This window comes from Tenrec ecaudatus (genome assembly GCF_050624435.1).
Source record: "Tenrec ecaudatus isolate mTenEca1 chromosome 2 unlocalized genomic scaffold, mTenEca1.hap1 SUPER_2_unloc_8, whole genome shotgun sequence".
In the NCBI taxonomy this organism is placed as follows: domain Eukaryota; kingdom Metazoa; phylum Chordata; class Mammalia; order Afrosoricida; family Tenrecidae; genus Tenrec; species Tenrec ecaudatus.
In genome coordinates this window covers 480,387-494,515 of record NW_027457584.1, presented here as the reverse complement: position 1 = coordinate 494,515, position 14,129 = coordinate 480,387, and positions in this window count along the sequence as shown.

The following is a 14,129-nucleotide window of genomic DNA, read 5'->3' as shown; positions in this document are numbered from 1 at the left end:
AATCCAAGTGCCCGCTAGGTATCCTACATAGTCCAAGTGCCCGCTAGTTAACCTAGATAGTCCAAGTGCCCGCTAGTAAACCTAGATAGTCCAACGGCCCGCTAATTAACCTAGATCGTCCAAGTGTCCGCTAGTTAACCTAGATCGTCCAAGTGTCCTCTAGGTAACCTACATAGTCCAAGTGCCTGCTAGGTTACCTAGACAGTCCAAGTGCCCGCTAGGTTACCTACATAGTCCAAGAGTCCGTTCGTTAACCTAGATAGTCCAAGTGCCCGTTTGGTTACCTACATAGTCCAAGTGCCCGCTTCGTAACCTGGAGAGTCCAAGTGCCCGCTAGTTAACCTACATAGTCAAAGTGCCCGGTAGGTATCCTACATAGTCCAAGTGCCTTCTAGGGAGCCAACATAGTCCACGTGACCTCTAGGGAACCTACATAGTCCAAGTGCCCATTAGGGAACCTACATAGTCCAAGTGCTCGCTAGGTAACCTACATAGTCCAAGTGCCCGCTAGGTAACCAAGATAGTCCAAATGCCCGCTAGGGGCCCTAATAGTCCAAATGCCCGCTAGTTAACCTAGATAGTCCAAGTGATCGCTAGTTAACCTAGATAGTCCAAGTGCCCGCTAGTTAACCTAGATAGACCAAGTGCCCGCTAGGGAACCTATCTAGTCCAAGTACCCGCTAGGAAACGTACATAGTCCAAGTGCCCGCTAGGTAACGTACATAGTCCAAGTGCCCGCTAGGTAACGTACATAGTCCAAGTGCCCGCTAGGTAACCTAGATAGTCCAAGTGACCGCTAGTTAACCTACATAGTCCAAGTGCCTGCTAGGTAACCTAGATAGTCCAAGTGCCCACTAGTTAACCTATATAGTCCAGGTTCCCCCTAAGTAACCTAGAGAGTCCAAGGGTCCGCTAGGTAACCTACATTGTCCTAGTGCCCCCTAGTTAACCTACATTCTCCAAGTGCCCGATAGGGAACCTATATAATCAAGTGCCCGCTAGGGAACCTACATAGTGCAAGTGTCCGCTATTTAACCTAAGTAGTCCAAGGGCCCGTTAGTTAACATACATAGTCCAAGTGCCCGGTAGTTAACTTACATAGTTCAAGTGTCCGTAGGGAACATTCATAGTCCAAGTGCCCGCTAGGGAACCTACATAGTCTAAGTGCCCGCTAGGGAACCTACGTAGTCCAATTGCCCGCTAGGGAATCTACATAGTCCAAGGGCCCCGCTAGTTAAAGTAGATAGTCCAAGTGCTGCTAGTTAATCTACATAGTCCAAGGGCCCGCTAGTTAACCTACATAGTCCAAATACCCGCTAGTTAACCTAGATCGTCCAAGTGTCCGCTAGTTAACCTACATAGTCCAAGTGTCCGCTAGGGAACCTACATAGTCCAAGTGCCTGCTAGGCAACCTACATAGTCCAAGTGCCCGCTCTGGAACATACATAGTCCAAGTGCCCGCTAGGGAATCTACATAGTCCAAGGGCCCGTTGGTTAACCTACATAGTCCAAATGCCCGCTAGTTAACCTAGATCGTCCAAGGGCCCGCTAGTTAACCTACATCGTCCAAGGGCCCGCTAGTTAACCTAGATAGTCCAATGCCCGCTAGTTAACCTACATAATCCAAGTGCACGCTAGGTAACCTAGACAGTTCAAGTGACCACTAGGTTGCCTACATAGTCCAAGTGCCCACTAGTTATCCTACATAGTCCAAGTGCTCACTAGTTAACCTAGATAGTCCAAGTGCCCGCTAGTTAACCTAGATAGACCAAGTGCCCGCTAGGGAACCTACCTAGTCCAGGTGCCCCATAGGGAACCTACATAGTCCAAGTGCTCGCTAGTTATAATAGATAGTCCAAGTACCCGCTAGGAAACGTACATAATCCAAGTGCCCGCTAGTTAACGTACATAGTCCAAGTGCCTGCTAGGTAACCTAGATAGTCCAAGTGCCCGATAGGAAACCTACATAGTCCAAGTGCCCGCTAGTTAACGTAGATAGTCCAAGTACCCGCTAGGAAACATACATAGTCCAAGTGCCCGCTAGTTAACGTACATAGTCCAAGTGCCCGCTAGGTAACGTAGATAGTCCAAGTGCCCGCTAGGGAAAGTACATAGTTCAAGTGCCCGCTAGGTAACCTAGATAGTCCAAGTGCCCGCTAGTTAACCTACATATTCCAAGTGCCTGCTAGGTAACCTAGATAGTCCAAGTGCCCACTAGTTAACCTACATAGTCCAAGTTCTCCCTAGGTAACCTAGATAGTCCAAGGGCCCGCTAGGTAACCTATATTGTACCTAGTGTCCCCTAGTTAACCTACATTCTCCAAGTGCCCGCTAGGGAACCTACATAGTTCAAGTGCCCGCTCTGGAACATACATAGTCCAAGTGCCCGATAGGGAATCTACATAGTCCAAGGGCCCGCTAGTTAACGTAGATAGTCCAAGTACTGCTAGTTAATCTACATAGGACAAGGGCCCGCTAGTTAACCTACATAGTCCAAGTACCCGCTAGTTAACCTAGATTGTCCTAGTGCCCGCTAGTTTACCTACATAGTCCAAGTTCTCCCTAGGTAACCTAGATAGTCCAAGGGCCCGCTAGGTAACCTACATTGTCCTAGTGTCCCCTAGTTAACCTACATTCTCCAAGTGCCTTCTAGGGAACCTACATAGTCCAAGTTCCCTTTAGTTAACCTAGATAGTCCAAGTGCCCGCTAGGTAACCTAGATAGTCCAACAGCCCGGTAGGTAACCTACATACTCCAAGTACCCCCTAGGTGATGTAGATAGTTCAAGTGCCAGCTAGGTAACCTAGATAATCCAAGTGCCCGCTAGGTAACCTACAAAGTCTAAGTGCCCGCTAGGTAATCTATATAGTCCAAATGCCAGCTAGGGAGCCTATATAGTGCAAATGCCCGCTAGGTAACTTAGATAGTCCAAAGGCCCGCTAGGTAACCTACATAGTCCTAGTGCCCCCTAGTTAACATACATTCTACAAGTGCCCGATAGGGAACCTACATAGTCCAAGTGCCCGCTAGGTAACCTACATAGTCCAAATGCCCGCTAGTTAACCTACATAGTCCAAGTGCCCGATAGGGAACCTAGACAGTCCAAGTGCCCGCTAGGTTACCTGCATATTCCAAGTGCCCGTTCGTTAACCTACATAGTCCAAGTGCCCGCTAGGTAACCAATATAGTCCAAATGCCCGCTAGGGGCCCTAATAGTCCAAATGCCCGCTAGTTAACCTAGATAGTCCAAGTGATCGCTAGTTAACCTACATAGTCCATGTGCCTGCTAGGTAACCTAGATAGTCCAAGTGCCCACTAGTTAACCTATATAGTCCAGGTTCCCCCTAAGTAACCTAGAGAGTCCAAGGGTCCGCTAGGTAACCTACATTGTCCTAGTGCCCCCTAGTTAACCTACATTCTCCAAGTGCCCGATAGGGAACCTAGACAGTTCAAGTGAGCACTAGGTTACCTACATAGTGCAAGTGTCCGCTATTTAACCTAAGTAGTCCAAGGGCCCGTTAGTTAACATACATAGTCCAAGTGCCCGGTTGTTTACTTACATAGTTCAAGTGTCCGTAGGGAACATTCATAGTCCAAGTGCCCGCTAGGGAACCTACATAGTCTAAGTGCCCGCTAGGGAACCTACGTAGTCCAATTGCCCGCTAGGGAATCTACATAGTCCAAGGGCCCCGCTAGTTAAAGTAGATAGTCCAAGTGCTGCTAGTTAATCTACATAGTCCAAGGGCCCGCTAGTTAACCTACATAGTCCAAATACCCGCTAGTTAACGTAGATCGTCCAAGTGTCCGCTAGTTAACCTACATAGTCCAAGTGTCCGCTAGGGAACCTACATAGTCCAAGTGCCTGCTAGGGAACCTACATAGTCCAAGTGCCCGCTCTGGAACATACATAGTCCAAGTGCCCGCTAGGGAATCTACATAGTCCAAGGGCCCGTTGGTTAACCTACATAGTCCAAATGCCCGCTAGTTAACCTAGATCGTCCAAGGGCCCGCTAGTTAACCTACATCGTCCAAGGGCCCGCTAGTTAACCTAGATAGTCCAATGCCCGCTAGTTAACCTACATAATCCAAGTGCACGCTAGGTAACCTAGACAGTTCAAGTGACCACTAGGTTGCCTACATAGTCCAAGTGCCCACTAGTTATCCTACATAGTCCAAGTGCTCACTAGTTAACCTAGATAGTCCAAGTGCCCGCTAGTTAACCTAGATAGACCAAGTGCCCGCTAGGGAACCTACCTAGTCCAGGTGCCCCATAGGGAACCTACATAGTCCAAGTGCTCGCTAGTTATAATAGATAGTCCAAGTACCCGCTAGGAAACGTACATAATCCAAGTGCCCGCTAGTTAACGTACATAGTCCAAGTGCCTGCTAGGTAACCTAGATAGTCCAAGTGCCCGATAGGAAACCTACATAGTCCAAGTGCCCGCTAGGTAATGTAGATAGTCCAAGTGCCCGCTAGGGAAAGTACATAGTTCAAGTGCCCGCTAGGTAACCTAGATAGTCCAAGTGCCCGCTAGTTAACCTACATATTCCAAGTGCCTGCTAGGTAACCTAGATAGTCCAAGTGCCCACTAGTTAACCTACATAGTCCAAGTTCTCCCTAGGTAACCTAGATAGTCCAAGGGCCCGCTAGGTAACCTACATTGTCCTAGTGTCCCCTAGTTAACCTACATTCTCCAAGTGCCTTCTAGGGAACCTACATAGTCCAAGTTCCCTTTAGTTAACCTAGATAGTCCAAGTGCCCGCTAGGTAACCTAGATAGTCCAACAGCCCGGTAGGTAACCTACATACTCCAAGTACCACCTAGGTGATGTAGATAGTTCAAGTGGCAGCTAGTTAACCTAGATAGTCCAAGTGCCCGCTAGGTAACCTACAAAGTCTAAGTGCCCGCTAGGTAATCTATATAGTCCAAATGCCCGCTAGGGAGCCTATATAGTGCAAATGCCCGCTAGGTAACTTAGATAGTCCAAAGGCCCGCTAGGTAACCTACATAGTCCTAGTGCCCCCTAGTTAACATACATTCTACAAGTGCCCGATAGGGAACCTACATAGTCCAAGTGCCCGCTAGGTAACCCACATAGTCCAAATGCCCGCTAGTTAACCTACATAGTCCAAGTGCCCGATAGGGAAGCTAGACAGTCCAAGTGCCCGCTAGGTTACCTGCATATTCCAAGTGCCCGTTCGTTAACCTACATAGTCCAAGTGCCCGCTAGGTAACCAATATAGTCCAAATGCCCGCTAGGGGCCCTAATAGTCCAAATGCCCGCTAGTTAACCTAGATAGTCCAAGTGATCGCTAGTTAACCTAGATAGTCCAAGTGCCCGCTAGTTAACCTAGATAGACCAAGTGCCCGCTAGGGAACCTATCTAGTCCAAGTACCCGCTAGGAAACGTACATAGTCCAAGTGCCCACTAGGTAACGTACATAGTCCAAGTGCCCGCTAGGTAACGTACATAGTCCAAGTGCCCGCTAGGTAACCTAGATAGTCCAAGTGACCGCTAGTTAACCTACATAGTCCAAGTGCCTGCTAGGTAACCTAGATAGTCCAAGTGCCCACTAGTTAACCTATATAGTCCAGGTTCCCCCTAAGTAACCTAGAGAGTCCAAGGGTCCGCTAGGTAACCTACATTCTCCAAGTGCCCGATAGGGAACCTATATAATCAAGTGCCCGCTAGGGAACCTACGTAGTGCAAGTGTCCGCTATTTAACCTAAGTAGTCCAAGGGCCCGTTAGTTAACATACATAGTCCAAGTGCCCGGTAGTTAACTTACATAGTTCAAGTGTCCGTAGGGAACATTCATAGTCCAAGTGCCCGCTAGGGAACCTACATAGTCTAAGTGCCCGCTAGGGAACCTATGTAGTCCAATTGCCCGCTAGGGAATCTACATAGTCCAAGGACCCCGCTAGTTAAAGTAGATAGTCCAAGTGCTGCTAGTTAATCTACATAGTCCAAGGGCCCGCTAGTTAACCTACATAGTCCAAATACCCGCTAGTTAACCTAGATCGTCCAAGTGTCCGCTAGTTAACCTACATAGTCCAAGTGTCCGCTAGGGAACCTACATAGTCCAAGTGCCTGCTAGGTAACCTACATAGTCCAAGTGCCCGCTCTGGAACATACATAGTCCAAGTGCCCGCTAGGGAATCTACATAGTCCAAGGGCCCGTTGGTTAACCTACATAGTCCAAATGCCCGCTAGTTAACCTAGATCGTCCAAGGGCCCGCTAGTTAACCTACATCGTCCAAGGGCCCGCTAGTTAACCTAGATAGTCCAATGCCCGCTAGTTAACCTAGATAGACCAAGTGCCCGCTAGGGAACCTACCTAGTCCAGGTGCCCCATAGGGAACCTACATAGTCCAAGTGCTCGCTAGTTATAATAGATAGTCCAAGTACCCGCTAGGAAACGTACATAATCCAAGTGCCCGCTAGTTAACGTACATAGTCCAAGTGCCTGCTAGGTAACCTAGATAGTCCAAGTGCCCGATAGGAAACCTACATAGTCCAAGTGCCCGCTAGTTAACGTAGATAGTCCAAGTACCCGCTAGGAAACATACATAGTCCAAGTGCCCGCTAGTTAACGTACATAGTCCAAGTGCCCGCTAGGTAACGTAGATAGTCCAAGTGCCCGCTAGGGAAAGTACATAGTTCAAGTGCCCGCTAGGTAACCTAGATAGTCCAAGTGCCCGCTAGTTAACCTACATATTCCAAGTGCCTGCTAGGTAACCTAGATAGTCCAAGTGCCCACTAGTTAACCTACATAGTCCAAGTTCTCCCTAGGTAACCTAGATAGTCCAAGGGCCCGCTAGGTAACCTATATTGTACCTAGTGTCCCCTAGTTAACCTACATTCTCCAAGTGCCCGCTAGGGAACCTACATAGTTCAAGTGCCCGCTCTGGAACATACATAGTCCAAGTGCCCGATAGGGAATCTACATAGTCCAAGGGCCCGCTAGTTAACGTAGATAGTCCAAGTACTGCTAGTTAACCTACATAGTCCAAGTACCCGCTAGTTAACCTACATTGTCCAAGTACCCGCTAGTTAACCTAGATTGTCCTAGTGCCCGCTAGTTTACCTACATAGTCCAAGTTCTCCCTAGGTAACCTAGATAGTCCAAGGGCCCGCTAGGTAACCTACATTGTCCTAGTGTCCCCTAGTTAACCTACATTCTCCAAGTGCCTTCTAGGGAACCTACATAGTCCAAGTTCCCGTTAGTTAACCTAGATAGTCCAAGTGCCCGCTAGGTAACCTAGATAGTCCAACAGCCCGGTAGGTAACCTACATACTCCAAGTACCCGCTAGGTGATGTAGATAGTTCAAGTGCCAGCTAGGTAACCTAGATAATCCAAGTGCCCGCTAGGTAACCTACAAAGTCTAAGTGCCCGCTAGGTAATCTATATAGTCCAAATGCCCGCTAGGGAGCCTATATAGTCCAAATGCCCGCTAGGTAACTTAGATAGTCCAAGGGCCCGCTAGGTAACCTACATAGTCCTAGTGCCCCCTAGTTAACATACATTCTACAAGTGCCCGATAGGGAACCTACATAGTCCAAGTGCCCGCTAGGTAACCTACATAGTCCAAATGCCCGCTAGTTAACCTACATAGTCCAAGTGCCCGATAGGGAACCTAGACAGTCCAAGTGCCCGCTAGGTTACCTGCATATTCCAATTGCCCGTTCGTTAACCTACATAGTCCAAGTGCCCGCTAGGTAACCAATATAGTCCAAATGCCCGCTAGGGGCCCTAATAGTCCAAATGCCCGCTAGTTAACCTAGATAGTCCAAGTGATCGCTAGTTAACCTAGATAGTCCAAGTGCCCGCTAGTTAACCTAGATAGACCAAGTGCCCGCTAGGGAACCTATCTAGTCCAAGTACCCACTAGGAAACGTACATAGTCCAAGTGCCCGCTAGGTAACGTACATAGTCCAAGTGCCCGCTAGGTAACGTACATAGTCCAAGTGCCCGCTAGGTAACCTAGATAGTCCAAGTGACCGCTAGTTAACCTACATAGTCCAAGTGCCTGCTAGGTAACCTAGATAGTCCAAGTGCCCACTAGTTAACCTATATAGTCCAGGTTCCCCCTAAGTAACCTAGAGAGTCCAAGGGTCCGCTAGGTAACCTACATTGTCCTAGTGCCCCCTAGTTAACCTACATTCTCCAAGTGCCCGATAGGGAACCTATATAATCAAGTGCCCGCTAGGGAACCTACATAGTGCAAGTGTCCGCTAGTTAACCTAAGTAGTCCAAGGGCCTGATAGTTAAGATACATAGTCCAAGTGCCCGGTAGTTAACTTACATAGTTCAAGTGTCCGTAGGGAACATTCATAGTCCAAGTGCCCGCTAGGGAACCTACATAGTCTAAGTGCCCGCTAGGGAACCTACGTAGTCCAATTGCCCGCTAGGGAATCTACATAGTCCAAGGGCCCCGCTAGTTAAAGTAGATAGTCCAAGTGCTGCTAGTTAATCTACATAGTCCAAGGGCCCGCTAGTTAACCTACATAGTCCAAATACCCGCTAGTTAAGCTTGATCGTCCAAGTGTCCGCTAGTTAACCTAGATCGTCCAAGTGTCCGCTAGTTAACCTACATAGTCCAAGTGCCCGCTAGGGAACCTACATAGTCCAAGTGCCTGCTAGGGAACCTACATAGTCCAAGTGCCCGCTCTGGAACATACATAGTCCAAGTGCCCGCTAGGGAATCTACATAGTCCAAGGGCCCGTTGGTTAACCTACATAGTCCAAATACCCGCTAGTTAACCTAGATCGTCCAAGGGCCCGCTAGTTAACCTACATCGTCCAAGGGCCCGCTAGTTAACCTAGATAGTCCAATGCCCGCTAGTTAACCTACATAATCCAAGTGCACGCTAGGTAACCTAGACAGTTCAAGTGACCACTAGGTTACCTACATAGTCCAAGTGCCCACTAGTTATCCTACATAGTCCAAGTGCTCACTAGTTAACCTAGATAGTCCAAGTGCCCGCTAGTTAACCTAGATAGACCAAGTGCCCGCTAGGGAACCTACCTAGTCCAGGTGCCCCATAGGGAACCTACATAGTCCAAGTGCCCGCTAGTTAACATAGATAGTCCAAGTACCCGCTAGGAAACGTACATAGTCCAAGTGCCTGCTAGGTAACCTAGATAGTCCAAGTGCCCACTAGTTAACCTACATAGTCAAAGTTCCCCATAGATAACCTAGATCGTCCAAGTACCCGCTAGTTAACCTAAATAGTCAATGGGCCCGCTAGTTAACCTACATAGTGCAAGAGCCCGCTAGCTAACCTAGATAATCCAAGTGCCCGCTAGTTAACCTTGATCGTCCAAGTGCCCGCTAGTTAACCTACGTAGTCGAAGTGCCCGGTAGTTAACTTATATAGTTCAAGTGTCCGTAGGGAACATTCATAGTCCAAGTGCCCGCTAGGGAATCTACATAGTCCAAGTGCCCGCTAGGGAACCTACGTAGTCCAAGTGTCCGCTAGGGAATCTACATAGTCCAAGGGCGCACTAGTTAACCTACATAGTCCAAATACCCGCTAGTTAACCTAGATCGTCCAAGTGTCCGCTAGTTAACCTACATAGTCCAAGTGCCCGCTAGGGAACCTACATAGTCCAAGTGCCCGCTCTGGAACATACATAGTCCAAGTGCCCACTAGGGAATCTACATAGTCCAAGGGCCCGCTAGTTAACGTAGATAGTCCATGTTCCGCTAGTTAATCTACATAGTCCAAGGGCCCGTTAGTTAACTTACATAGTCCAAATACCTGCTAGTTAACCTAGATCGTCCAAGGGCCCGCTAGTTAACCTACATCGTCCAAGGGCCCGCTAGTTAACCTAGATAGTCCAAGTGCCCGCTAGTTAACCTACATAATCCAAGTGCCCGCTAGGGAACCTAGAGAGTTCAAGTGACCACTAGGTTACCTACATAGTCCAAGTGCCCGCTAGTTATCCTAGATAGTCCAAGTGCTCACTAGTTAACCTAGATAGTCCAAGTGCCTGCTAGTTAACCTAGATAGACCAAGTGCCCGCTAGGGAACCTACCTAGTCCAGTTGCCCCATAGGGAACCTACATAGTCTAGTGCCCGCTAGTTAACATAGATAGTCTAAGTACCCGCTAGGAAACGTACATAGTCGAAGTGCCCGCTAGTTAACGTACATAGTCCAAGTGCCTGCTAGGTAACCTAGATAGTCCAAGTGCCCACTAGTTAACCTACATAGTCAAAGTTCCCCATAGATAACCTAGATCGTCCAAGTACCCGCTAGTTAACCTAAATAGTCAATGGGCCCGCTAGTTAACCTACATAGTGCAAGAGCCCGCTAGCTAACCTAGATAATCCAAGTGCCCTCTAGTTAACCTATATTGTCCAAGTGCCCGCTAGTTAACCTAGATCGTCCAAGGGACCGCTAGTTAACCTAAGTAGTCCAAGGGCCCGTTAGTTAACATACATAGTCCAAGTGCCCGGTAGTTAACTTACATAGTTCAAGTGTCCGTAGGGAACATTCATAGTCCAAGTGCCCGCTAGGGAATCTACATAGTCCAAGTGCCCGCTAGGGAACCTACGTAGTCCAAGTGTCCGCTAGGGAATCTACATAGTCCAAGGGCCCGCTAGTTAACCTACATAGTCCAAATACCCGCTAGTTAACCTAGATCGTCCAAGTGTCCGCTAGTTAACCTACATAGTCCAAGTGCCCGCTAGGGAACCTACATAGTCCAAGTGCCCGCTCTGGATCATACATAGTCCAAGTGCCCACTAGGGAATCTACATAGTCCAAGGGCCCGTTAGTTAACGTAGATAGTCCATGTTCCGCTAGTTAATCTACATAGTCCAAGGGCCCGTTAGTTAACCTACATAGTCCAAATACCCGCTAGTTAACCTAGATCGTCCAAGGACCCTCTAGTTAACCTACATCGTCCAAGGGCCCGCTAGTTAACCTAGATAGTCCAAGTGCCCGCTAGTTAACCTACATAATCCAAGTGCCCGCTAGGGAACCTAGAGAGTTCAAGTGACCACTAGGTTACCTACATAGTCCAAGTGCCCGCTAGTTATCCTAGATAGTCCAAGTGCTCACTAGTTAACCTAGATAGTCCAAGTGCCTGCTAGTTAACCTAGATAGACCAAGTGCCCGCTAGGGAACCTACCTAGTCTAGTTGCCCCATAGGGAACCTACATAGTCTAGTGCCCTCTAGTTAACATAGATAGTCTAAGTACCCGCTAGGAAACGTACATAGTCGAAGTGCCCGCTAGTTAACGTACATAGTCCAAGTGCCTGCTAGGTAACCTAGATAGTCCAAGTGCCCACTAGTTAACCTACATAGTCAAAGTTCCCCATAGATAACCTAGATCGTCCAAGTACCCGCTAGTTAACCTAAATAGTCAATGGGCCCGCTAGTTAACCTACATAGTGCAAGAGCCCGCTAGCTAACCTAGATAATCCAAGTGCCCTCTAGTTAACCTATATTGTCCAAGTGCCCGCTAGTTAACCTAGATCGTCCAAGGGACCGCTAGTTAACCTAAGTAGTCCAAGGGCCCGTTAGTTAACATACATAGTCCAAGTGCCCGGTAGTTAACTTACATAGTTCAAGTGTCCGTAGGGAACATTCATAGTCCAAGTGCCCGCTAGGGAATCTACATAGTCCAAGTGCCCGCTAGGGAACCTACGTAGTCCAAGTGTCCGCTAGGGAATCTACATAGTCCAAGGGCCCGCTAGTTAACCTACATAGTCCAAATACCCGCTAGTTAACCTAGATCGTCCAAGTGTCCGCTAGTTAACCTACATAGTCCAAGTGCCCGCTAGGGAACCTACATAGTCCAAGTGCCCGCTCTGGATCATACATAGTCCAAGTGCCCACTAGGGAATCTACATAGTCCAAGGGCCCGTTAGTTAACGTAGATAGTCCATGTTCCGCTAGTTAATCTACATAGTCCAAGGGCCCGTTAGTTAACCTACATAGTCCAAATACCCGCTAGTTAACCTAGATCGTCCAAGGACCCTCTAGTTAACCTACATCGTCCAAGGGCCCGCTAGTTAACCTAGATAGTCCAAGTGCCCGCTAGTTAACCTACATAATCCAAGTGCCCGCTAGGTAACCTAGACAGTTCAAGTGACCACTAGGTTACCTACATAGTCCAAGTGCCCGCTAGTTATCCTAGATAGTCCAAGTGGTCACTAGTTAACCTAGATAGTCCAAGTGCCTGCTAGTTAACCTAGATAGACCAAGTGCCCGCTAGGGAACCTACCTAGTCCAGGTGCCCCATAGGGAACCTACATAGTCTAGTGCCCGCTAGTTAACATAGATAGTCTAAGTACCCGCTAGGAAACGTACATAGTCGAAGTGCCCGCTAGTTAACGTACATAGTTCAAGTGCCCGCTACGTAAGGTAGATAGTCCAAGTGCCCGCTAGGGAACGTACATAGTCCAAGTGCCCGCTATATAACCTAGATAGTCCAAGTGCCCGCTAGTTAACCTACATAGTGCAAGAGCCCGCTAGCTAACCTAGATAATTCATGTGCCCGCTAGTTAACCTATATCGTCCAAGTTCCCGCTAGTTAACCTAGATCGTCGAAGTGCCCGCTAGTTAACCTACATTGTCAATGGGCCCGCTAGTTAACCTACATAGTGCAAGAGCCCGCTAGTTAACCTAGGTAGTCCAAGTGTCCGCTAGTTAACCTACATAGTCCACGTGCCAGTTAGCTAACCTAGATAGTTCAAGGGCCTGCTAGTTGACCTACATAGTCCAAGTGCCCGCTAGGGAACCTTCATAGTTCAAGTGCCAGCTAGGTAACCTAGACTGTCCAAGTGCCCGCTAGGTTACCTACATAGTCCAAGTGCCAGTTCGTTAACCTAGATAGTCCAAGTGCCCGCTAGGAAACCTACATAGTCCAAGGGCCCGCTAGGTAACCTAGATAGTCCAAGTGCCCGCTAGGTAACTTACATTGTCCAAGTTCCCACTAGGTAACGTAGATACTCAAAGTGCCCGTTACCTAACCTAGAGTGTCCAAGTGCCCGCTAAGCAACTAACATAGTCCAAGTGGCCATTCGTTAATCTATATAGTCCAAGTGCCCGCTAGGTAACCTAGATAGTCCAAGGGCCCTCTAGTAAACCTACATAGTCCAAGGGTTCACTTGTTAACTTTGATAGTCCAAGTGCCTGCTAGTTAACTTAGATCGTCCAAGTGCCCCCTAGTTAACCTAGATTGTCCAAGGGCCCCCTAGTTAGCCTACATAGTCCATGTTCTAGCTAGTTAACCTAGATCGTCTAAGTGCCTGCTAGTTAACCTAGATAATCCAAGTGCCCGCTAGTTAGCCTCCATAGTCCAAGTGCCCGTTCGGTAACCTAGATAGTCCAAGTGCACTTTAGGGAACCTAGATAGTCCAAGGGCCCGCTAGTAAACCTACAAAGTCCATGGGCCCGCTAGTTAACCTTCAGTGTGCAAGTGTCCGCTACTTAACCTACATATTCCAAGTGCCCGCCAGTTAACCTACACAATCTAAGTGCCCGTTGGCTAACCTAGATAGTCCAAGGGACCGCTAGTTCACCTACATAGTCCAAGTGCCCCTCTAGTTAACCTAGATAGTCCAAGTGCCTGCTAGGTAACCAACATAGTGCAAGTGTCCGCTAGTTAACCTACATATTCCAATTGCCCGCTAGTTAACATATATAGTCCAAGTGCCTGCTAGGTAAGGTACATAGTCCAAGTGCCCGCTAGGTAACCTACATACTGCAAATTCCCACTAGTTAACCTAGATAGTTCAAGTACCCGCTAGGTAACCTAGATCGTCCAAGGGCCCCCTAGTTAGCCTACATAGTCCAAGTGCCCGCTAGTTATCCTACATTATCTAAGTGCCCGTTGGCTAACCTAGATAGTCCAAGGGCCCGCTAGTTGACCTACATAGTCCAAGTGCCAGCTAGGTAACCTGGATAGTACAAGTGCCCTCTAGGGAACCTAGATAGTCAAAGTGCCTGCTAGGTAACCTAGATAGTCCAAGAGCCCGCTAGGTAACCTACATAGTTCAAGTGCCCTTTAGTTAACCTATATAGTCAAAGTGCCTGCCATGTAACCTAGATTGTCCAAGTGCCTGCTAGGCAACCTACATAGTCCAAGTGCCCGTTAGTTAACCTAGAT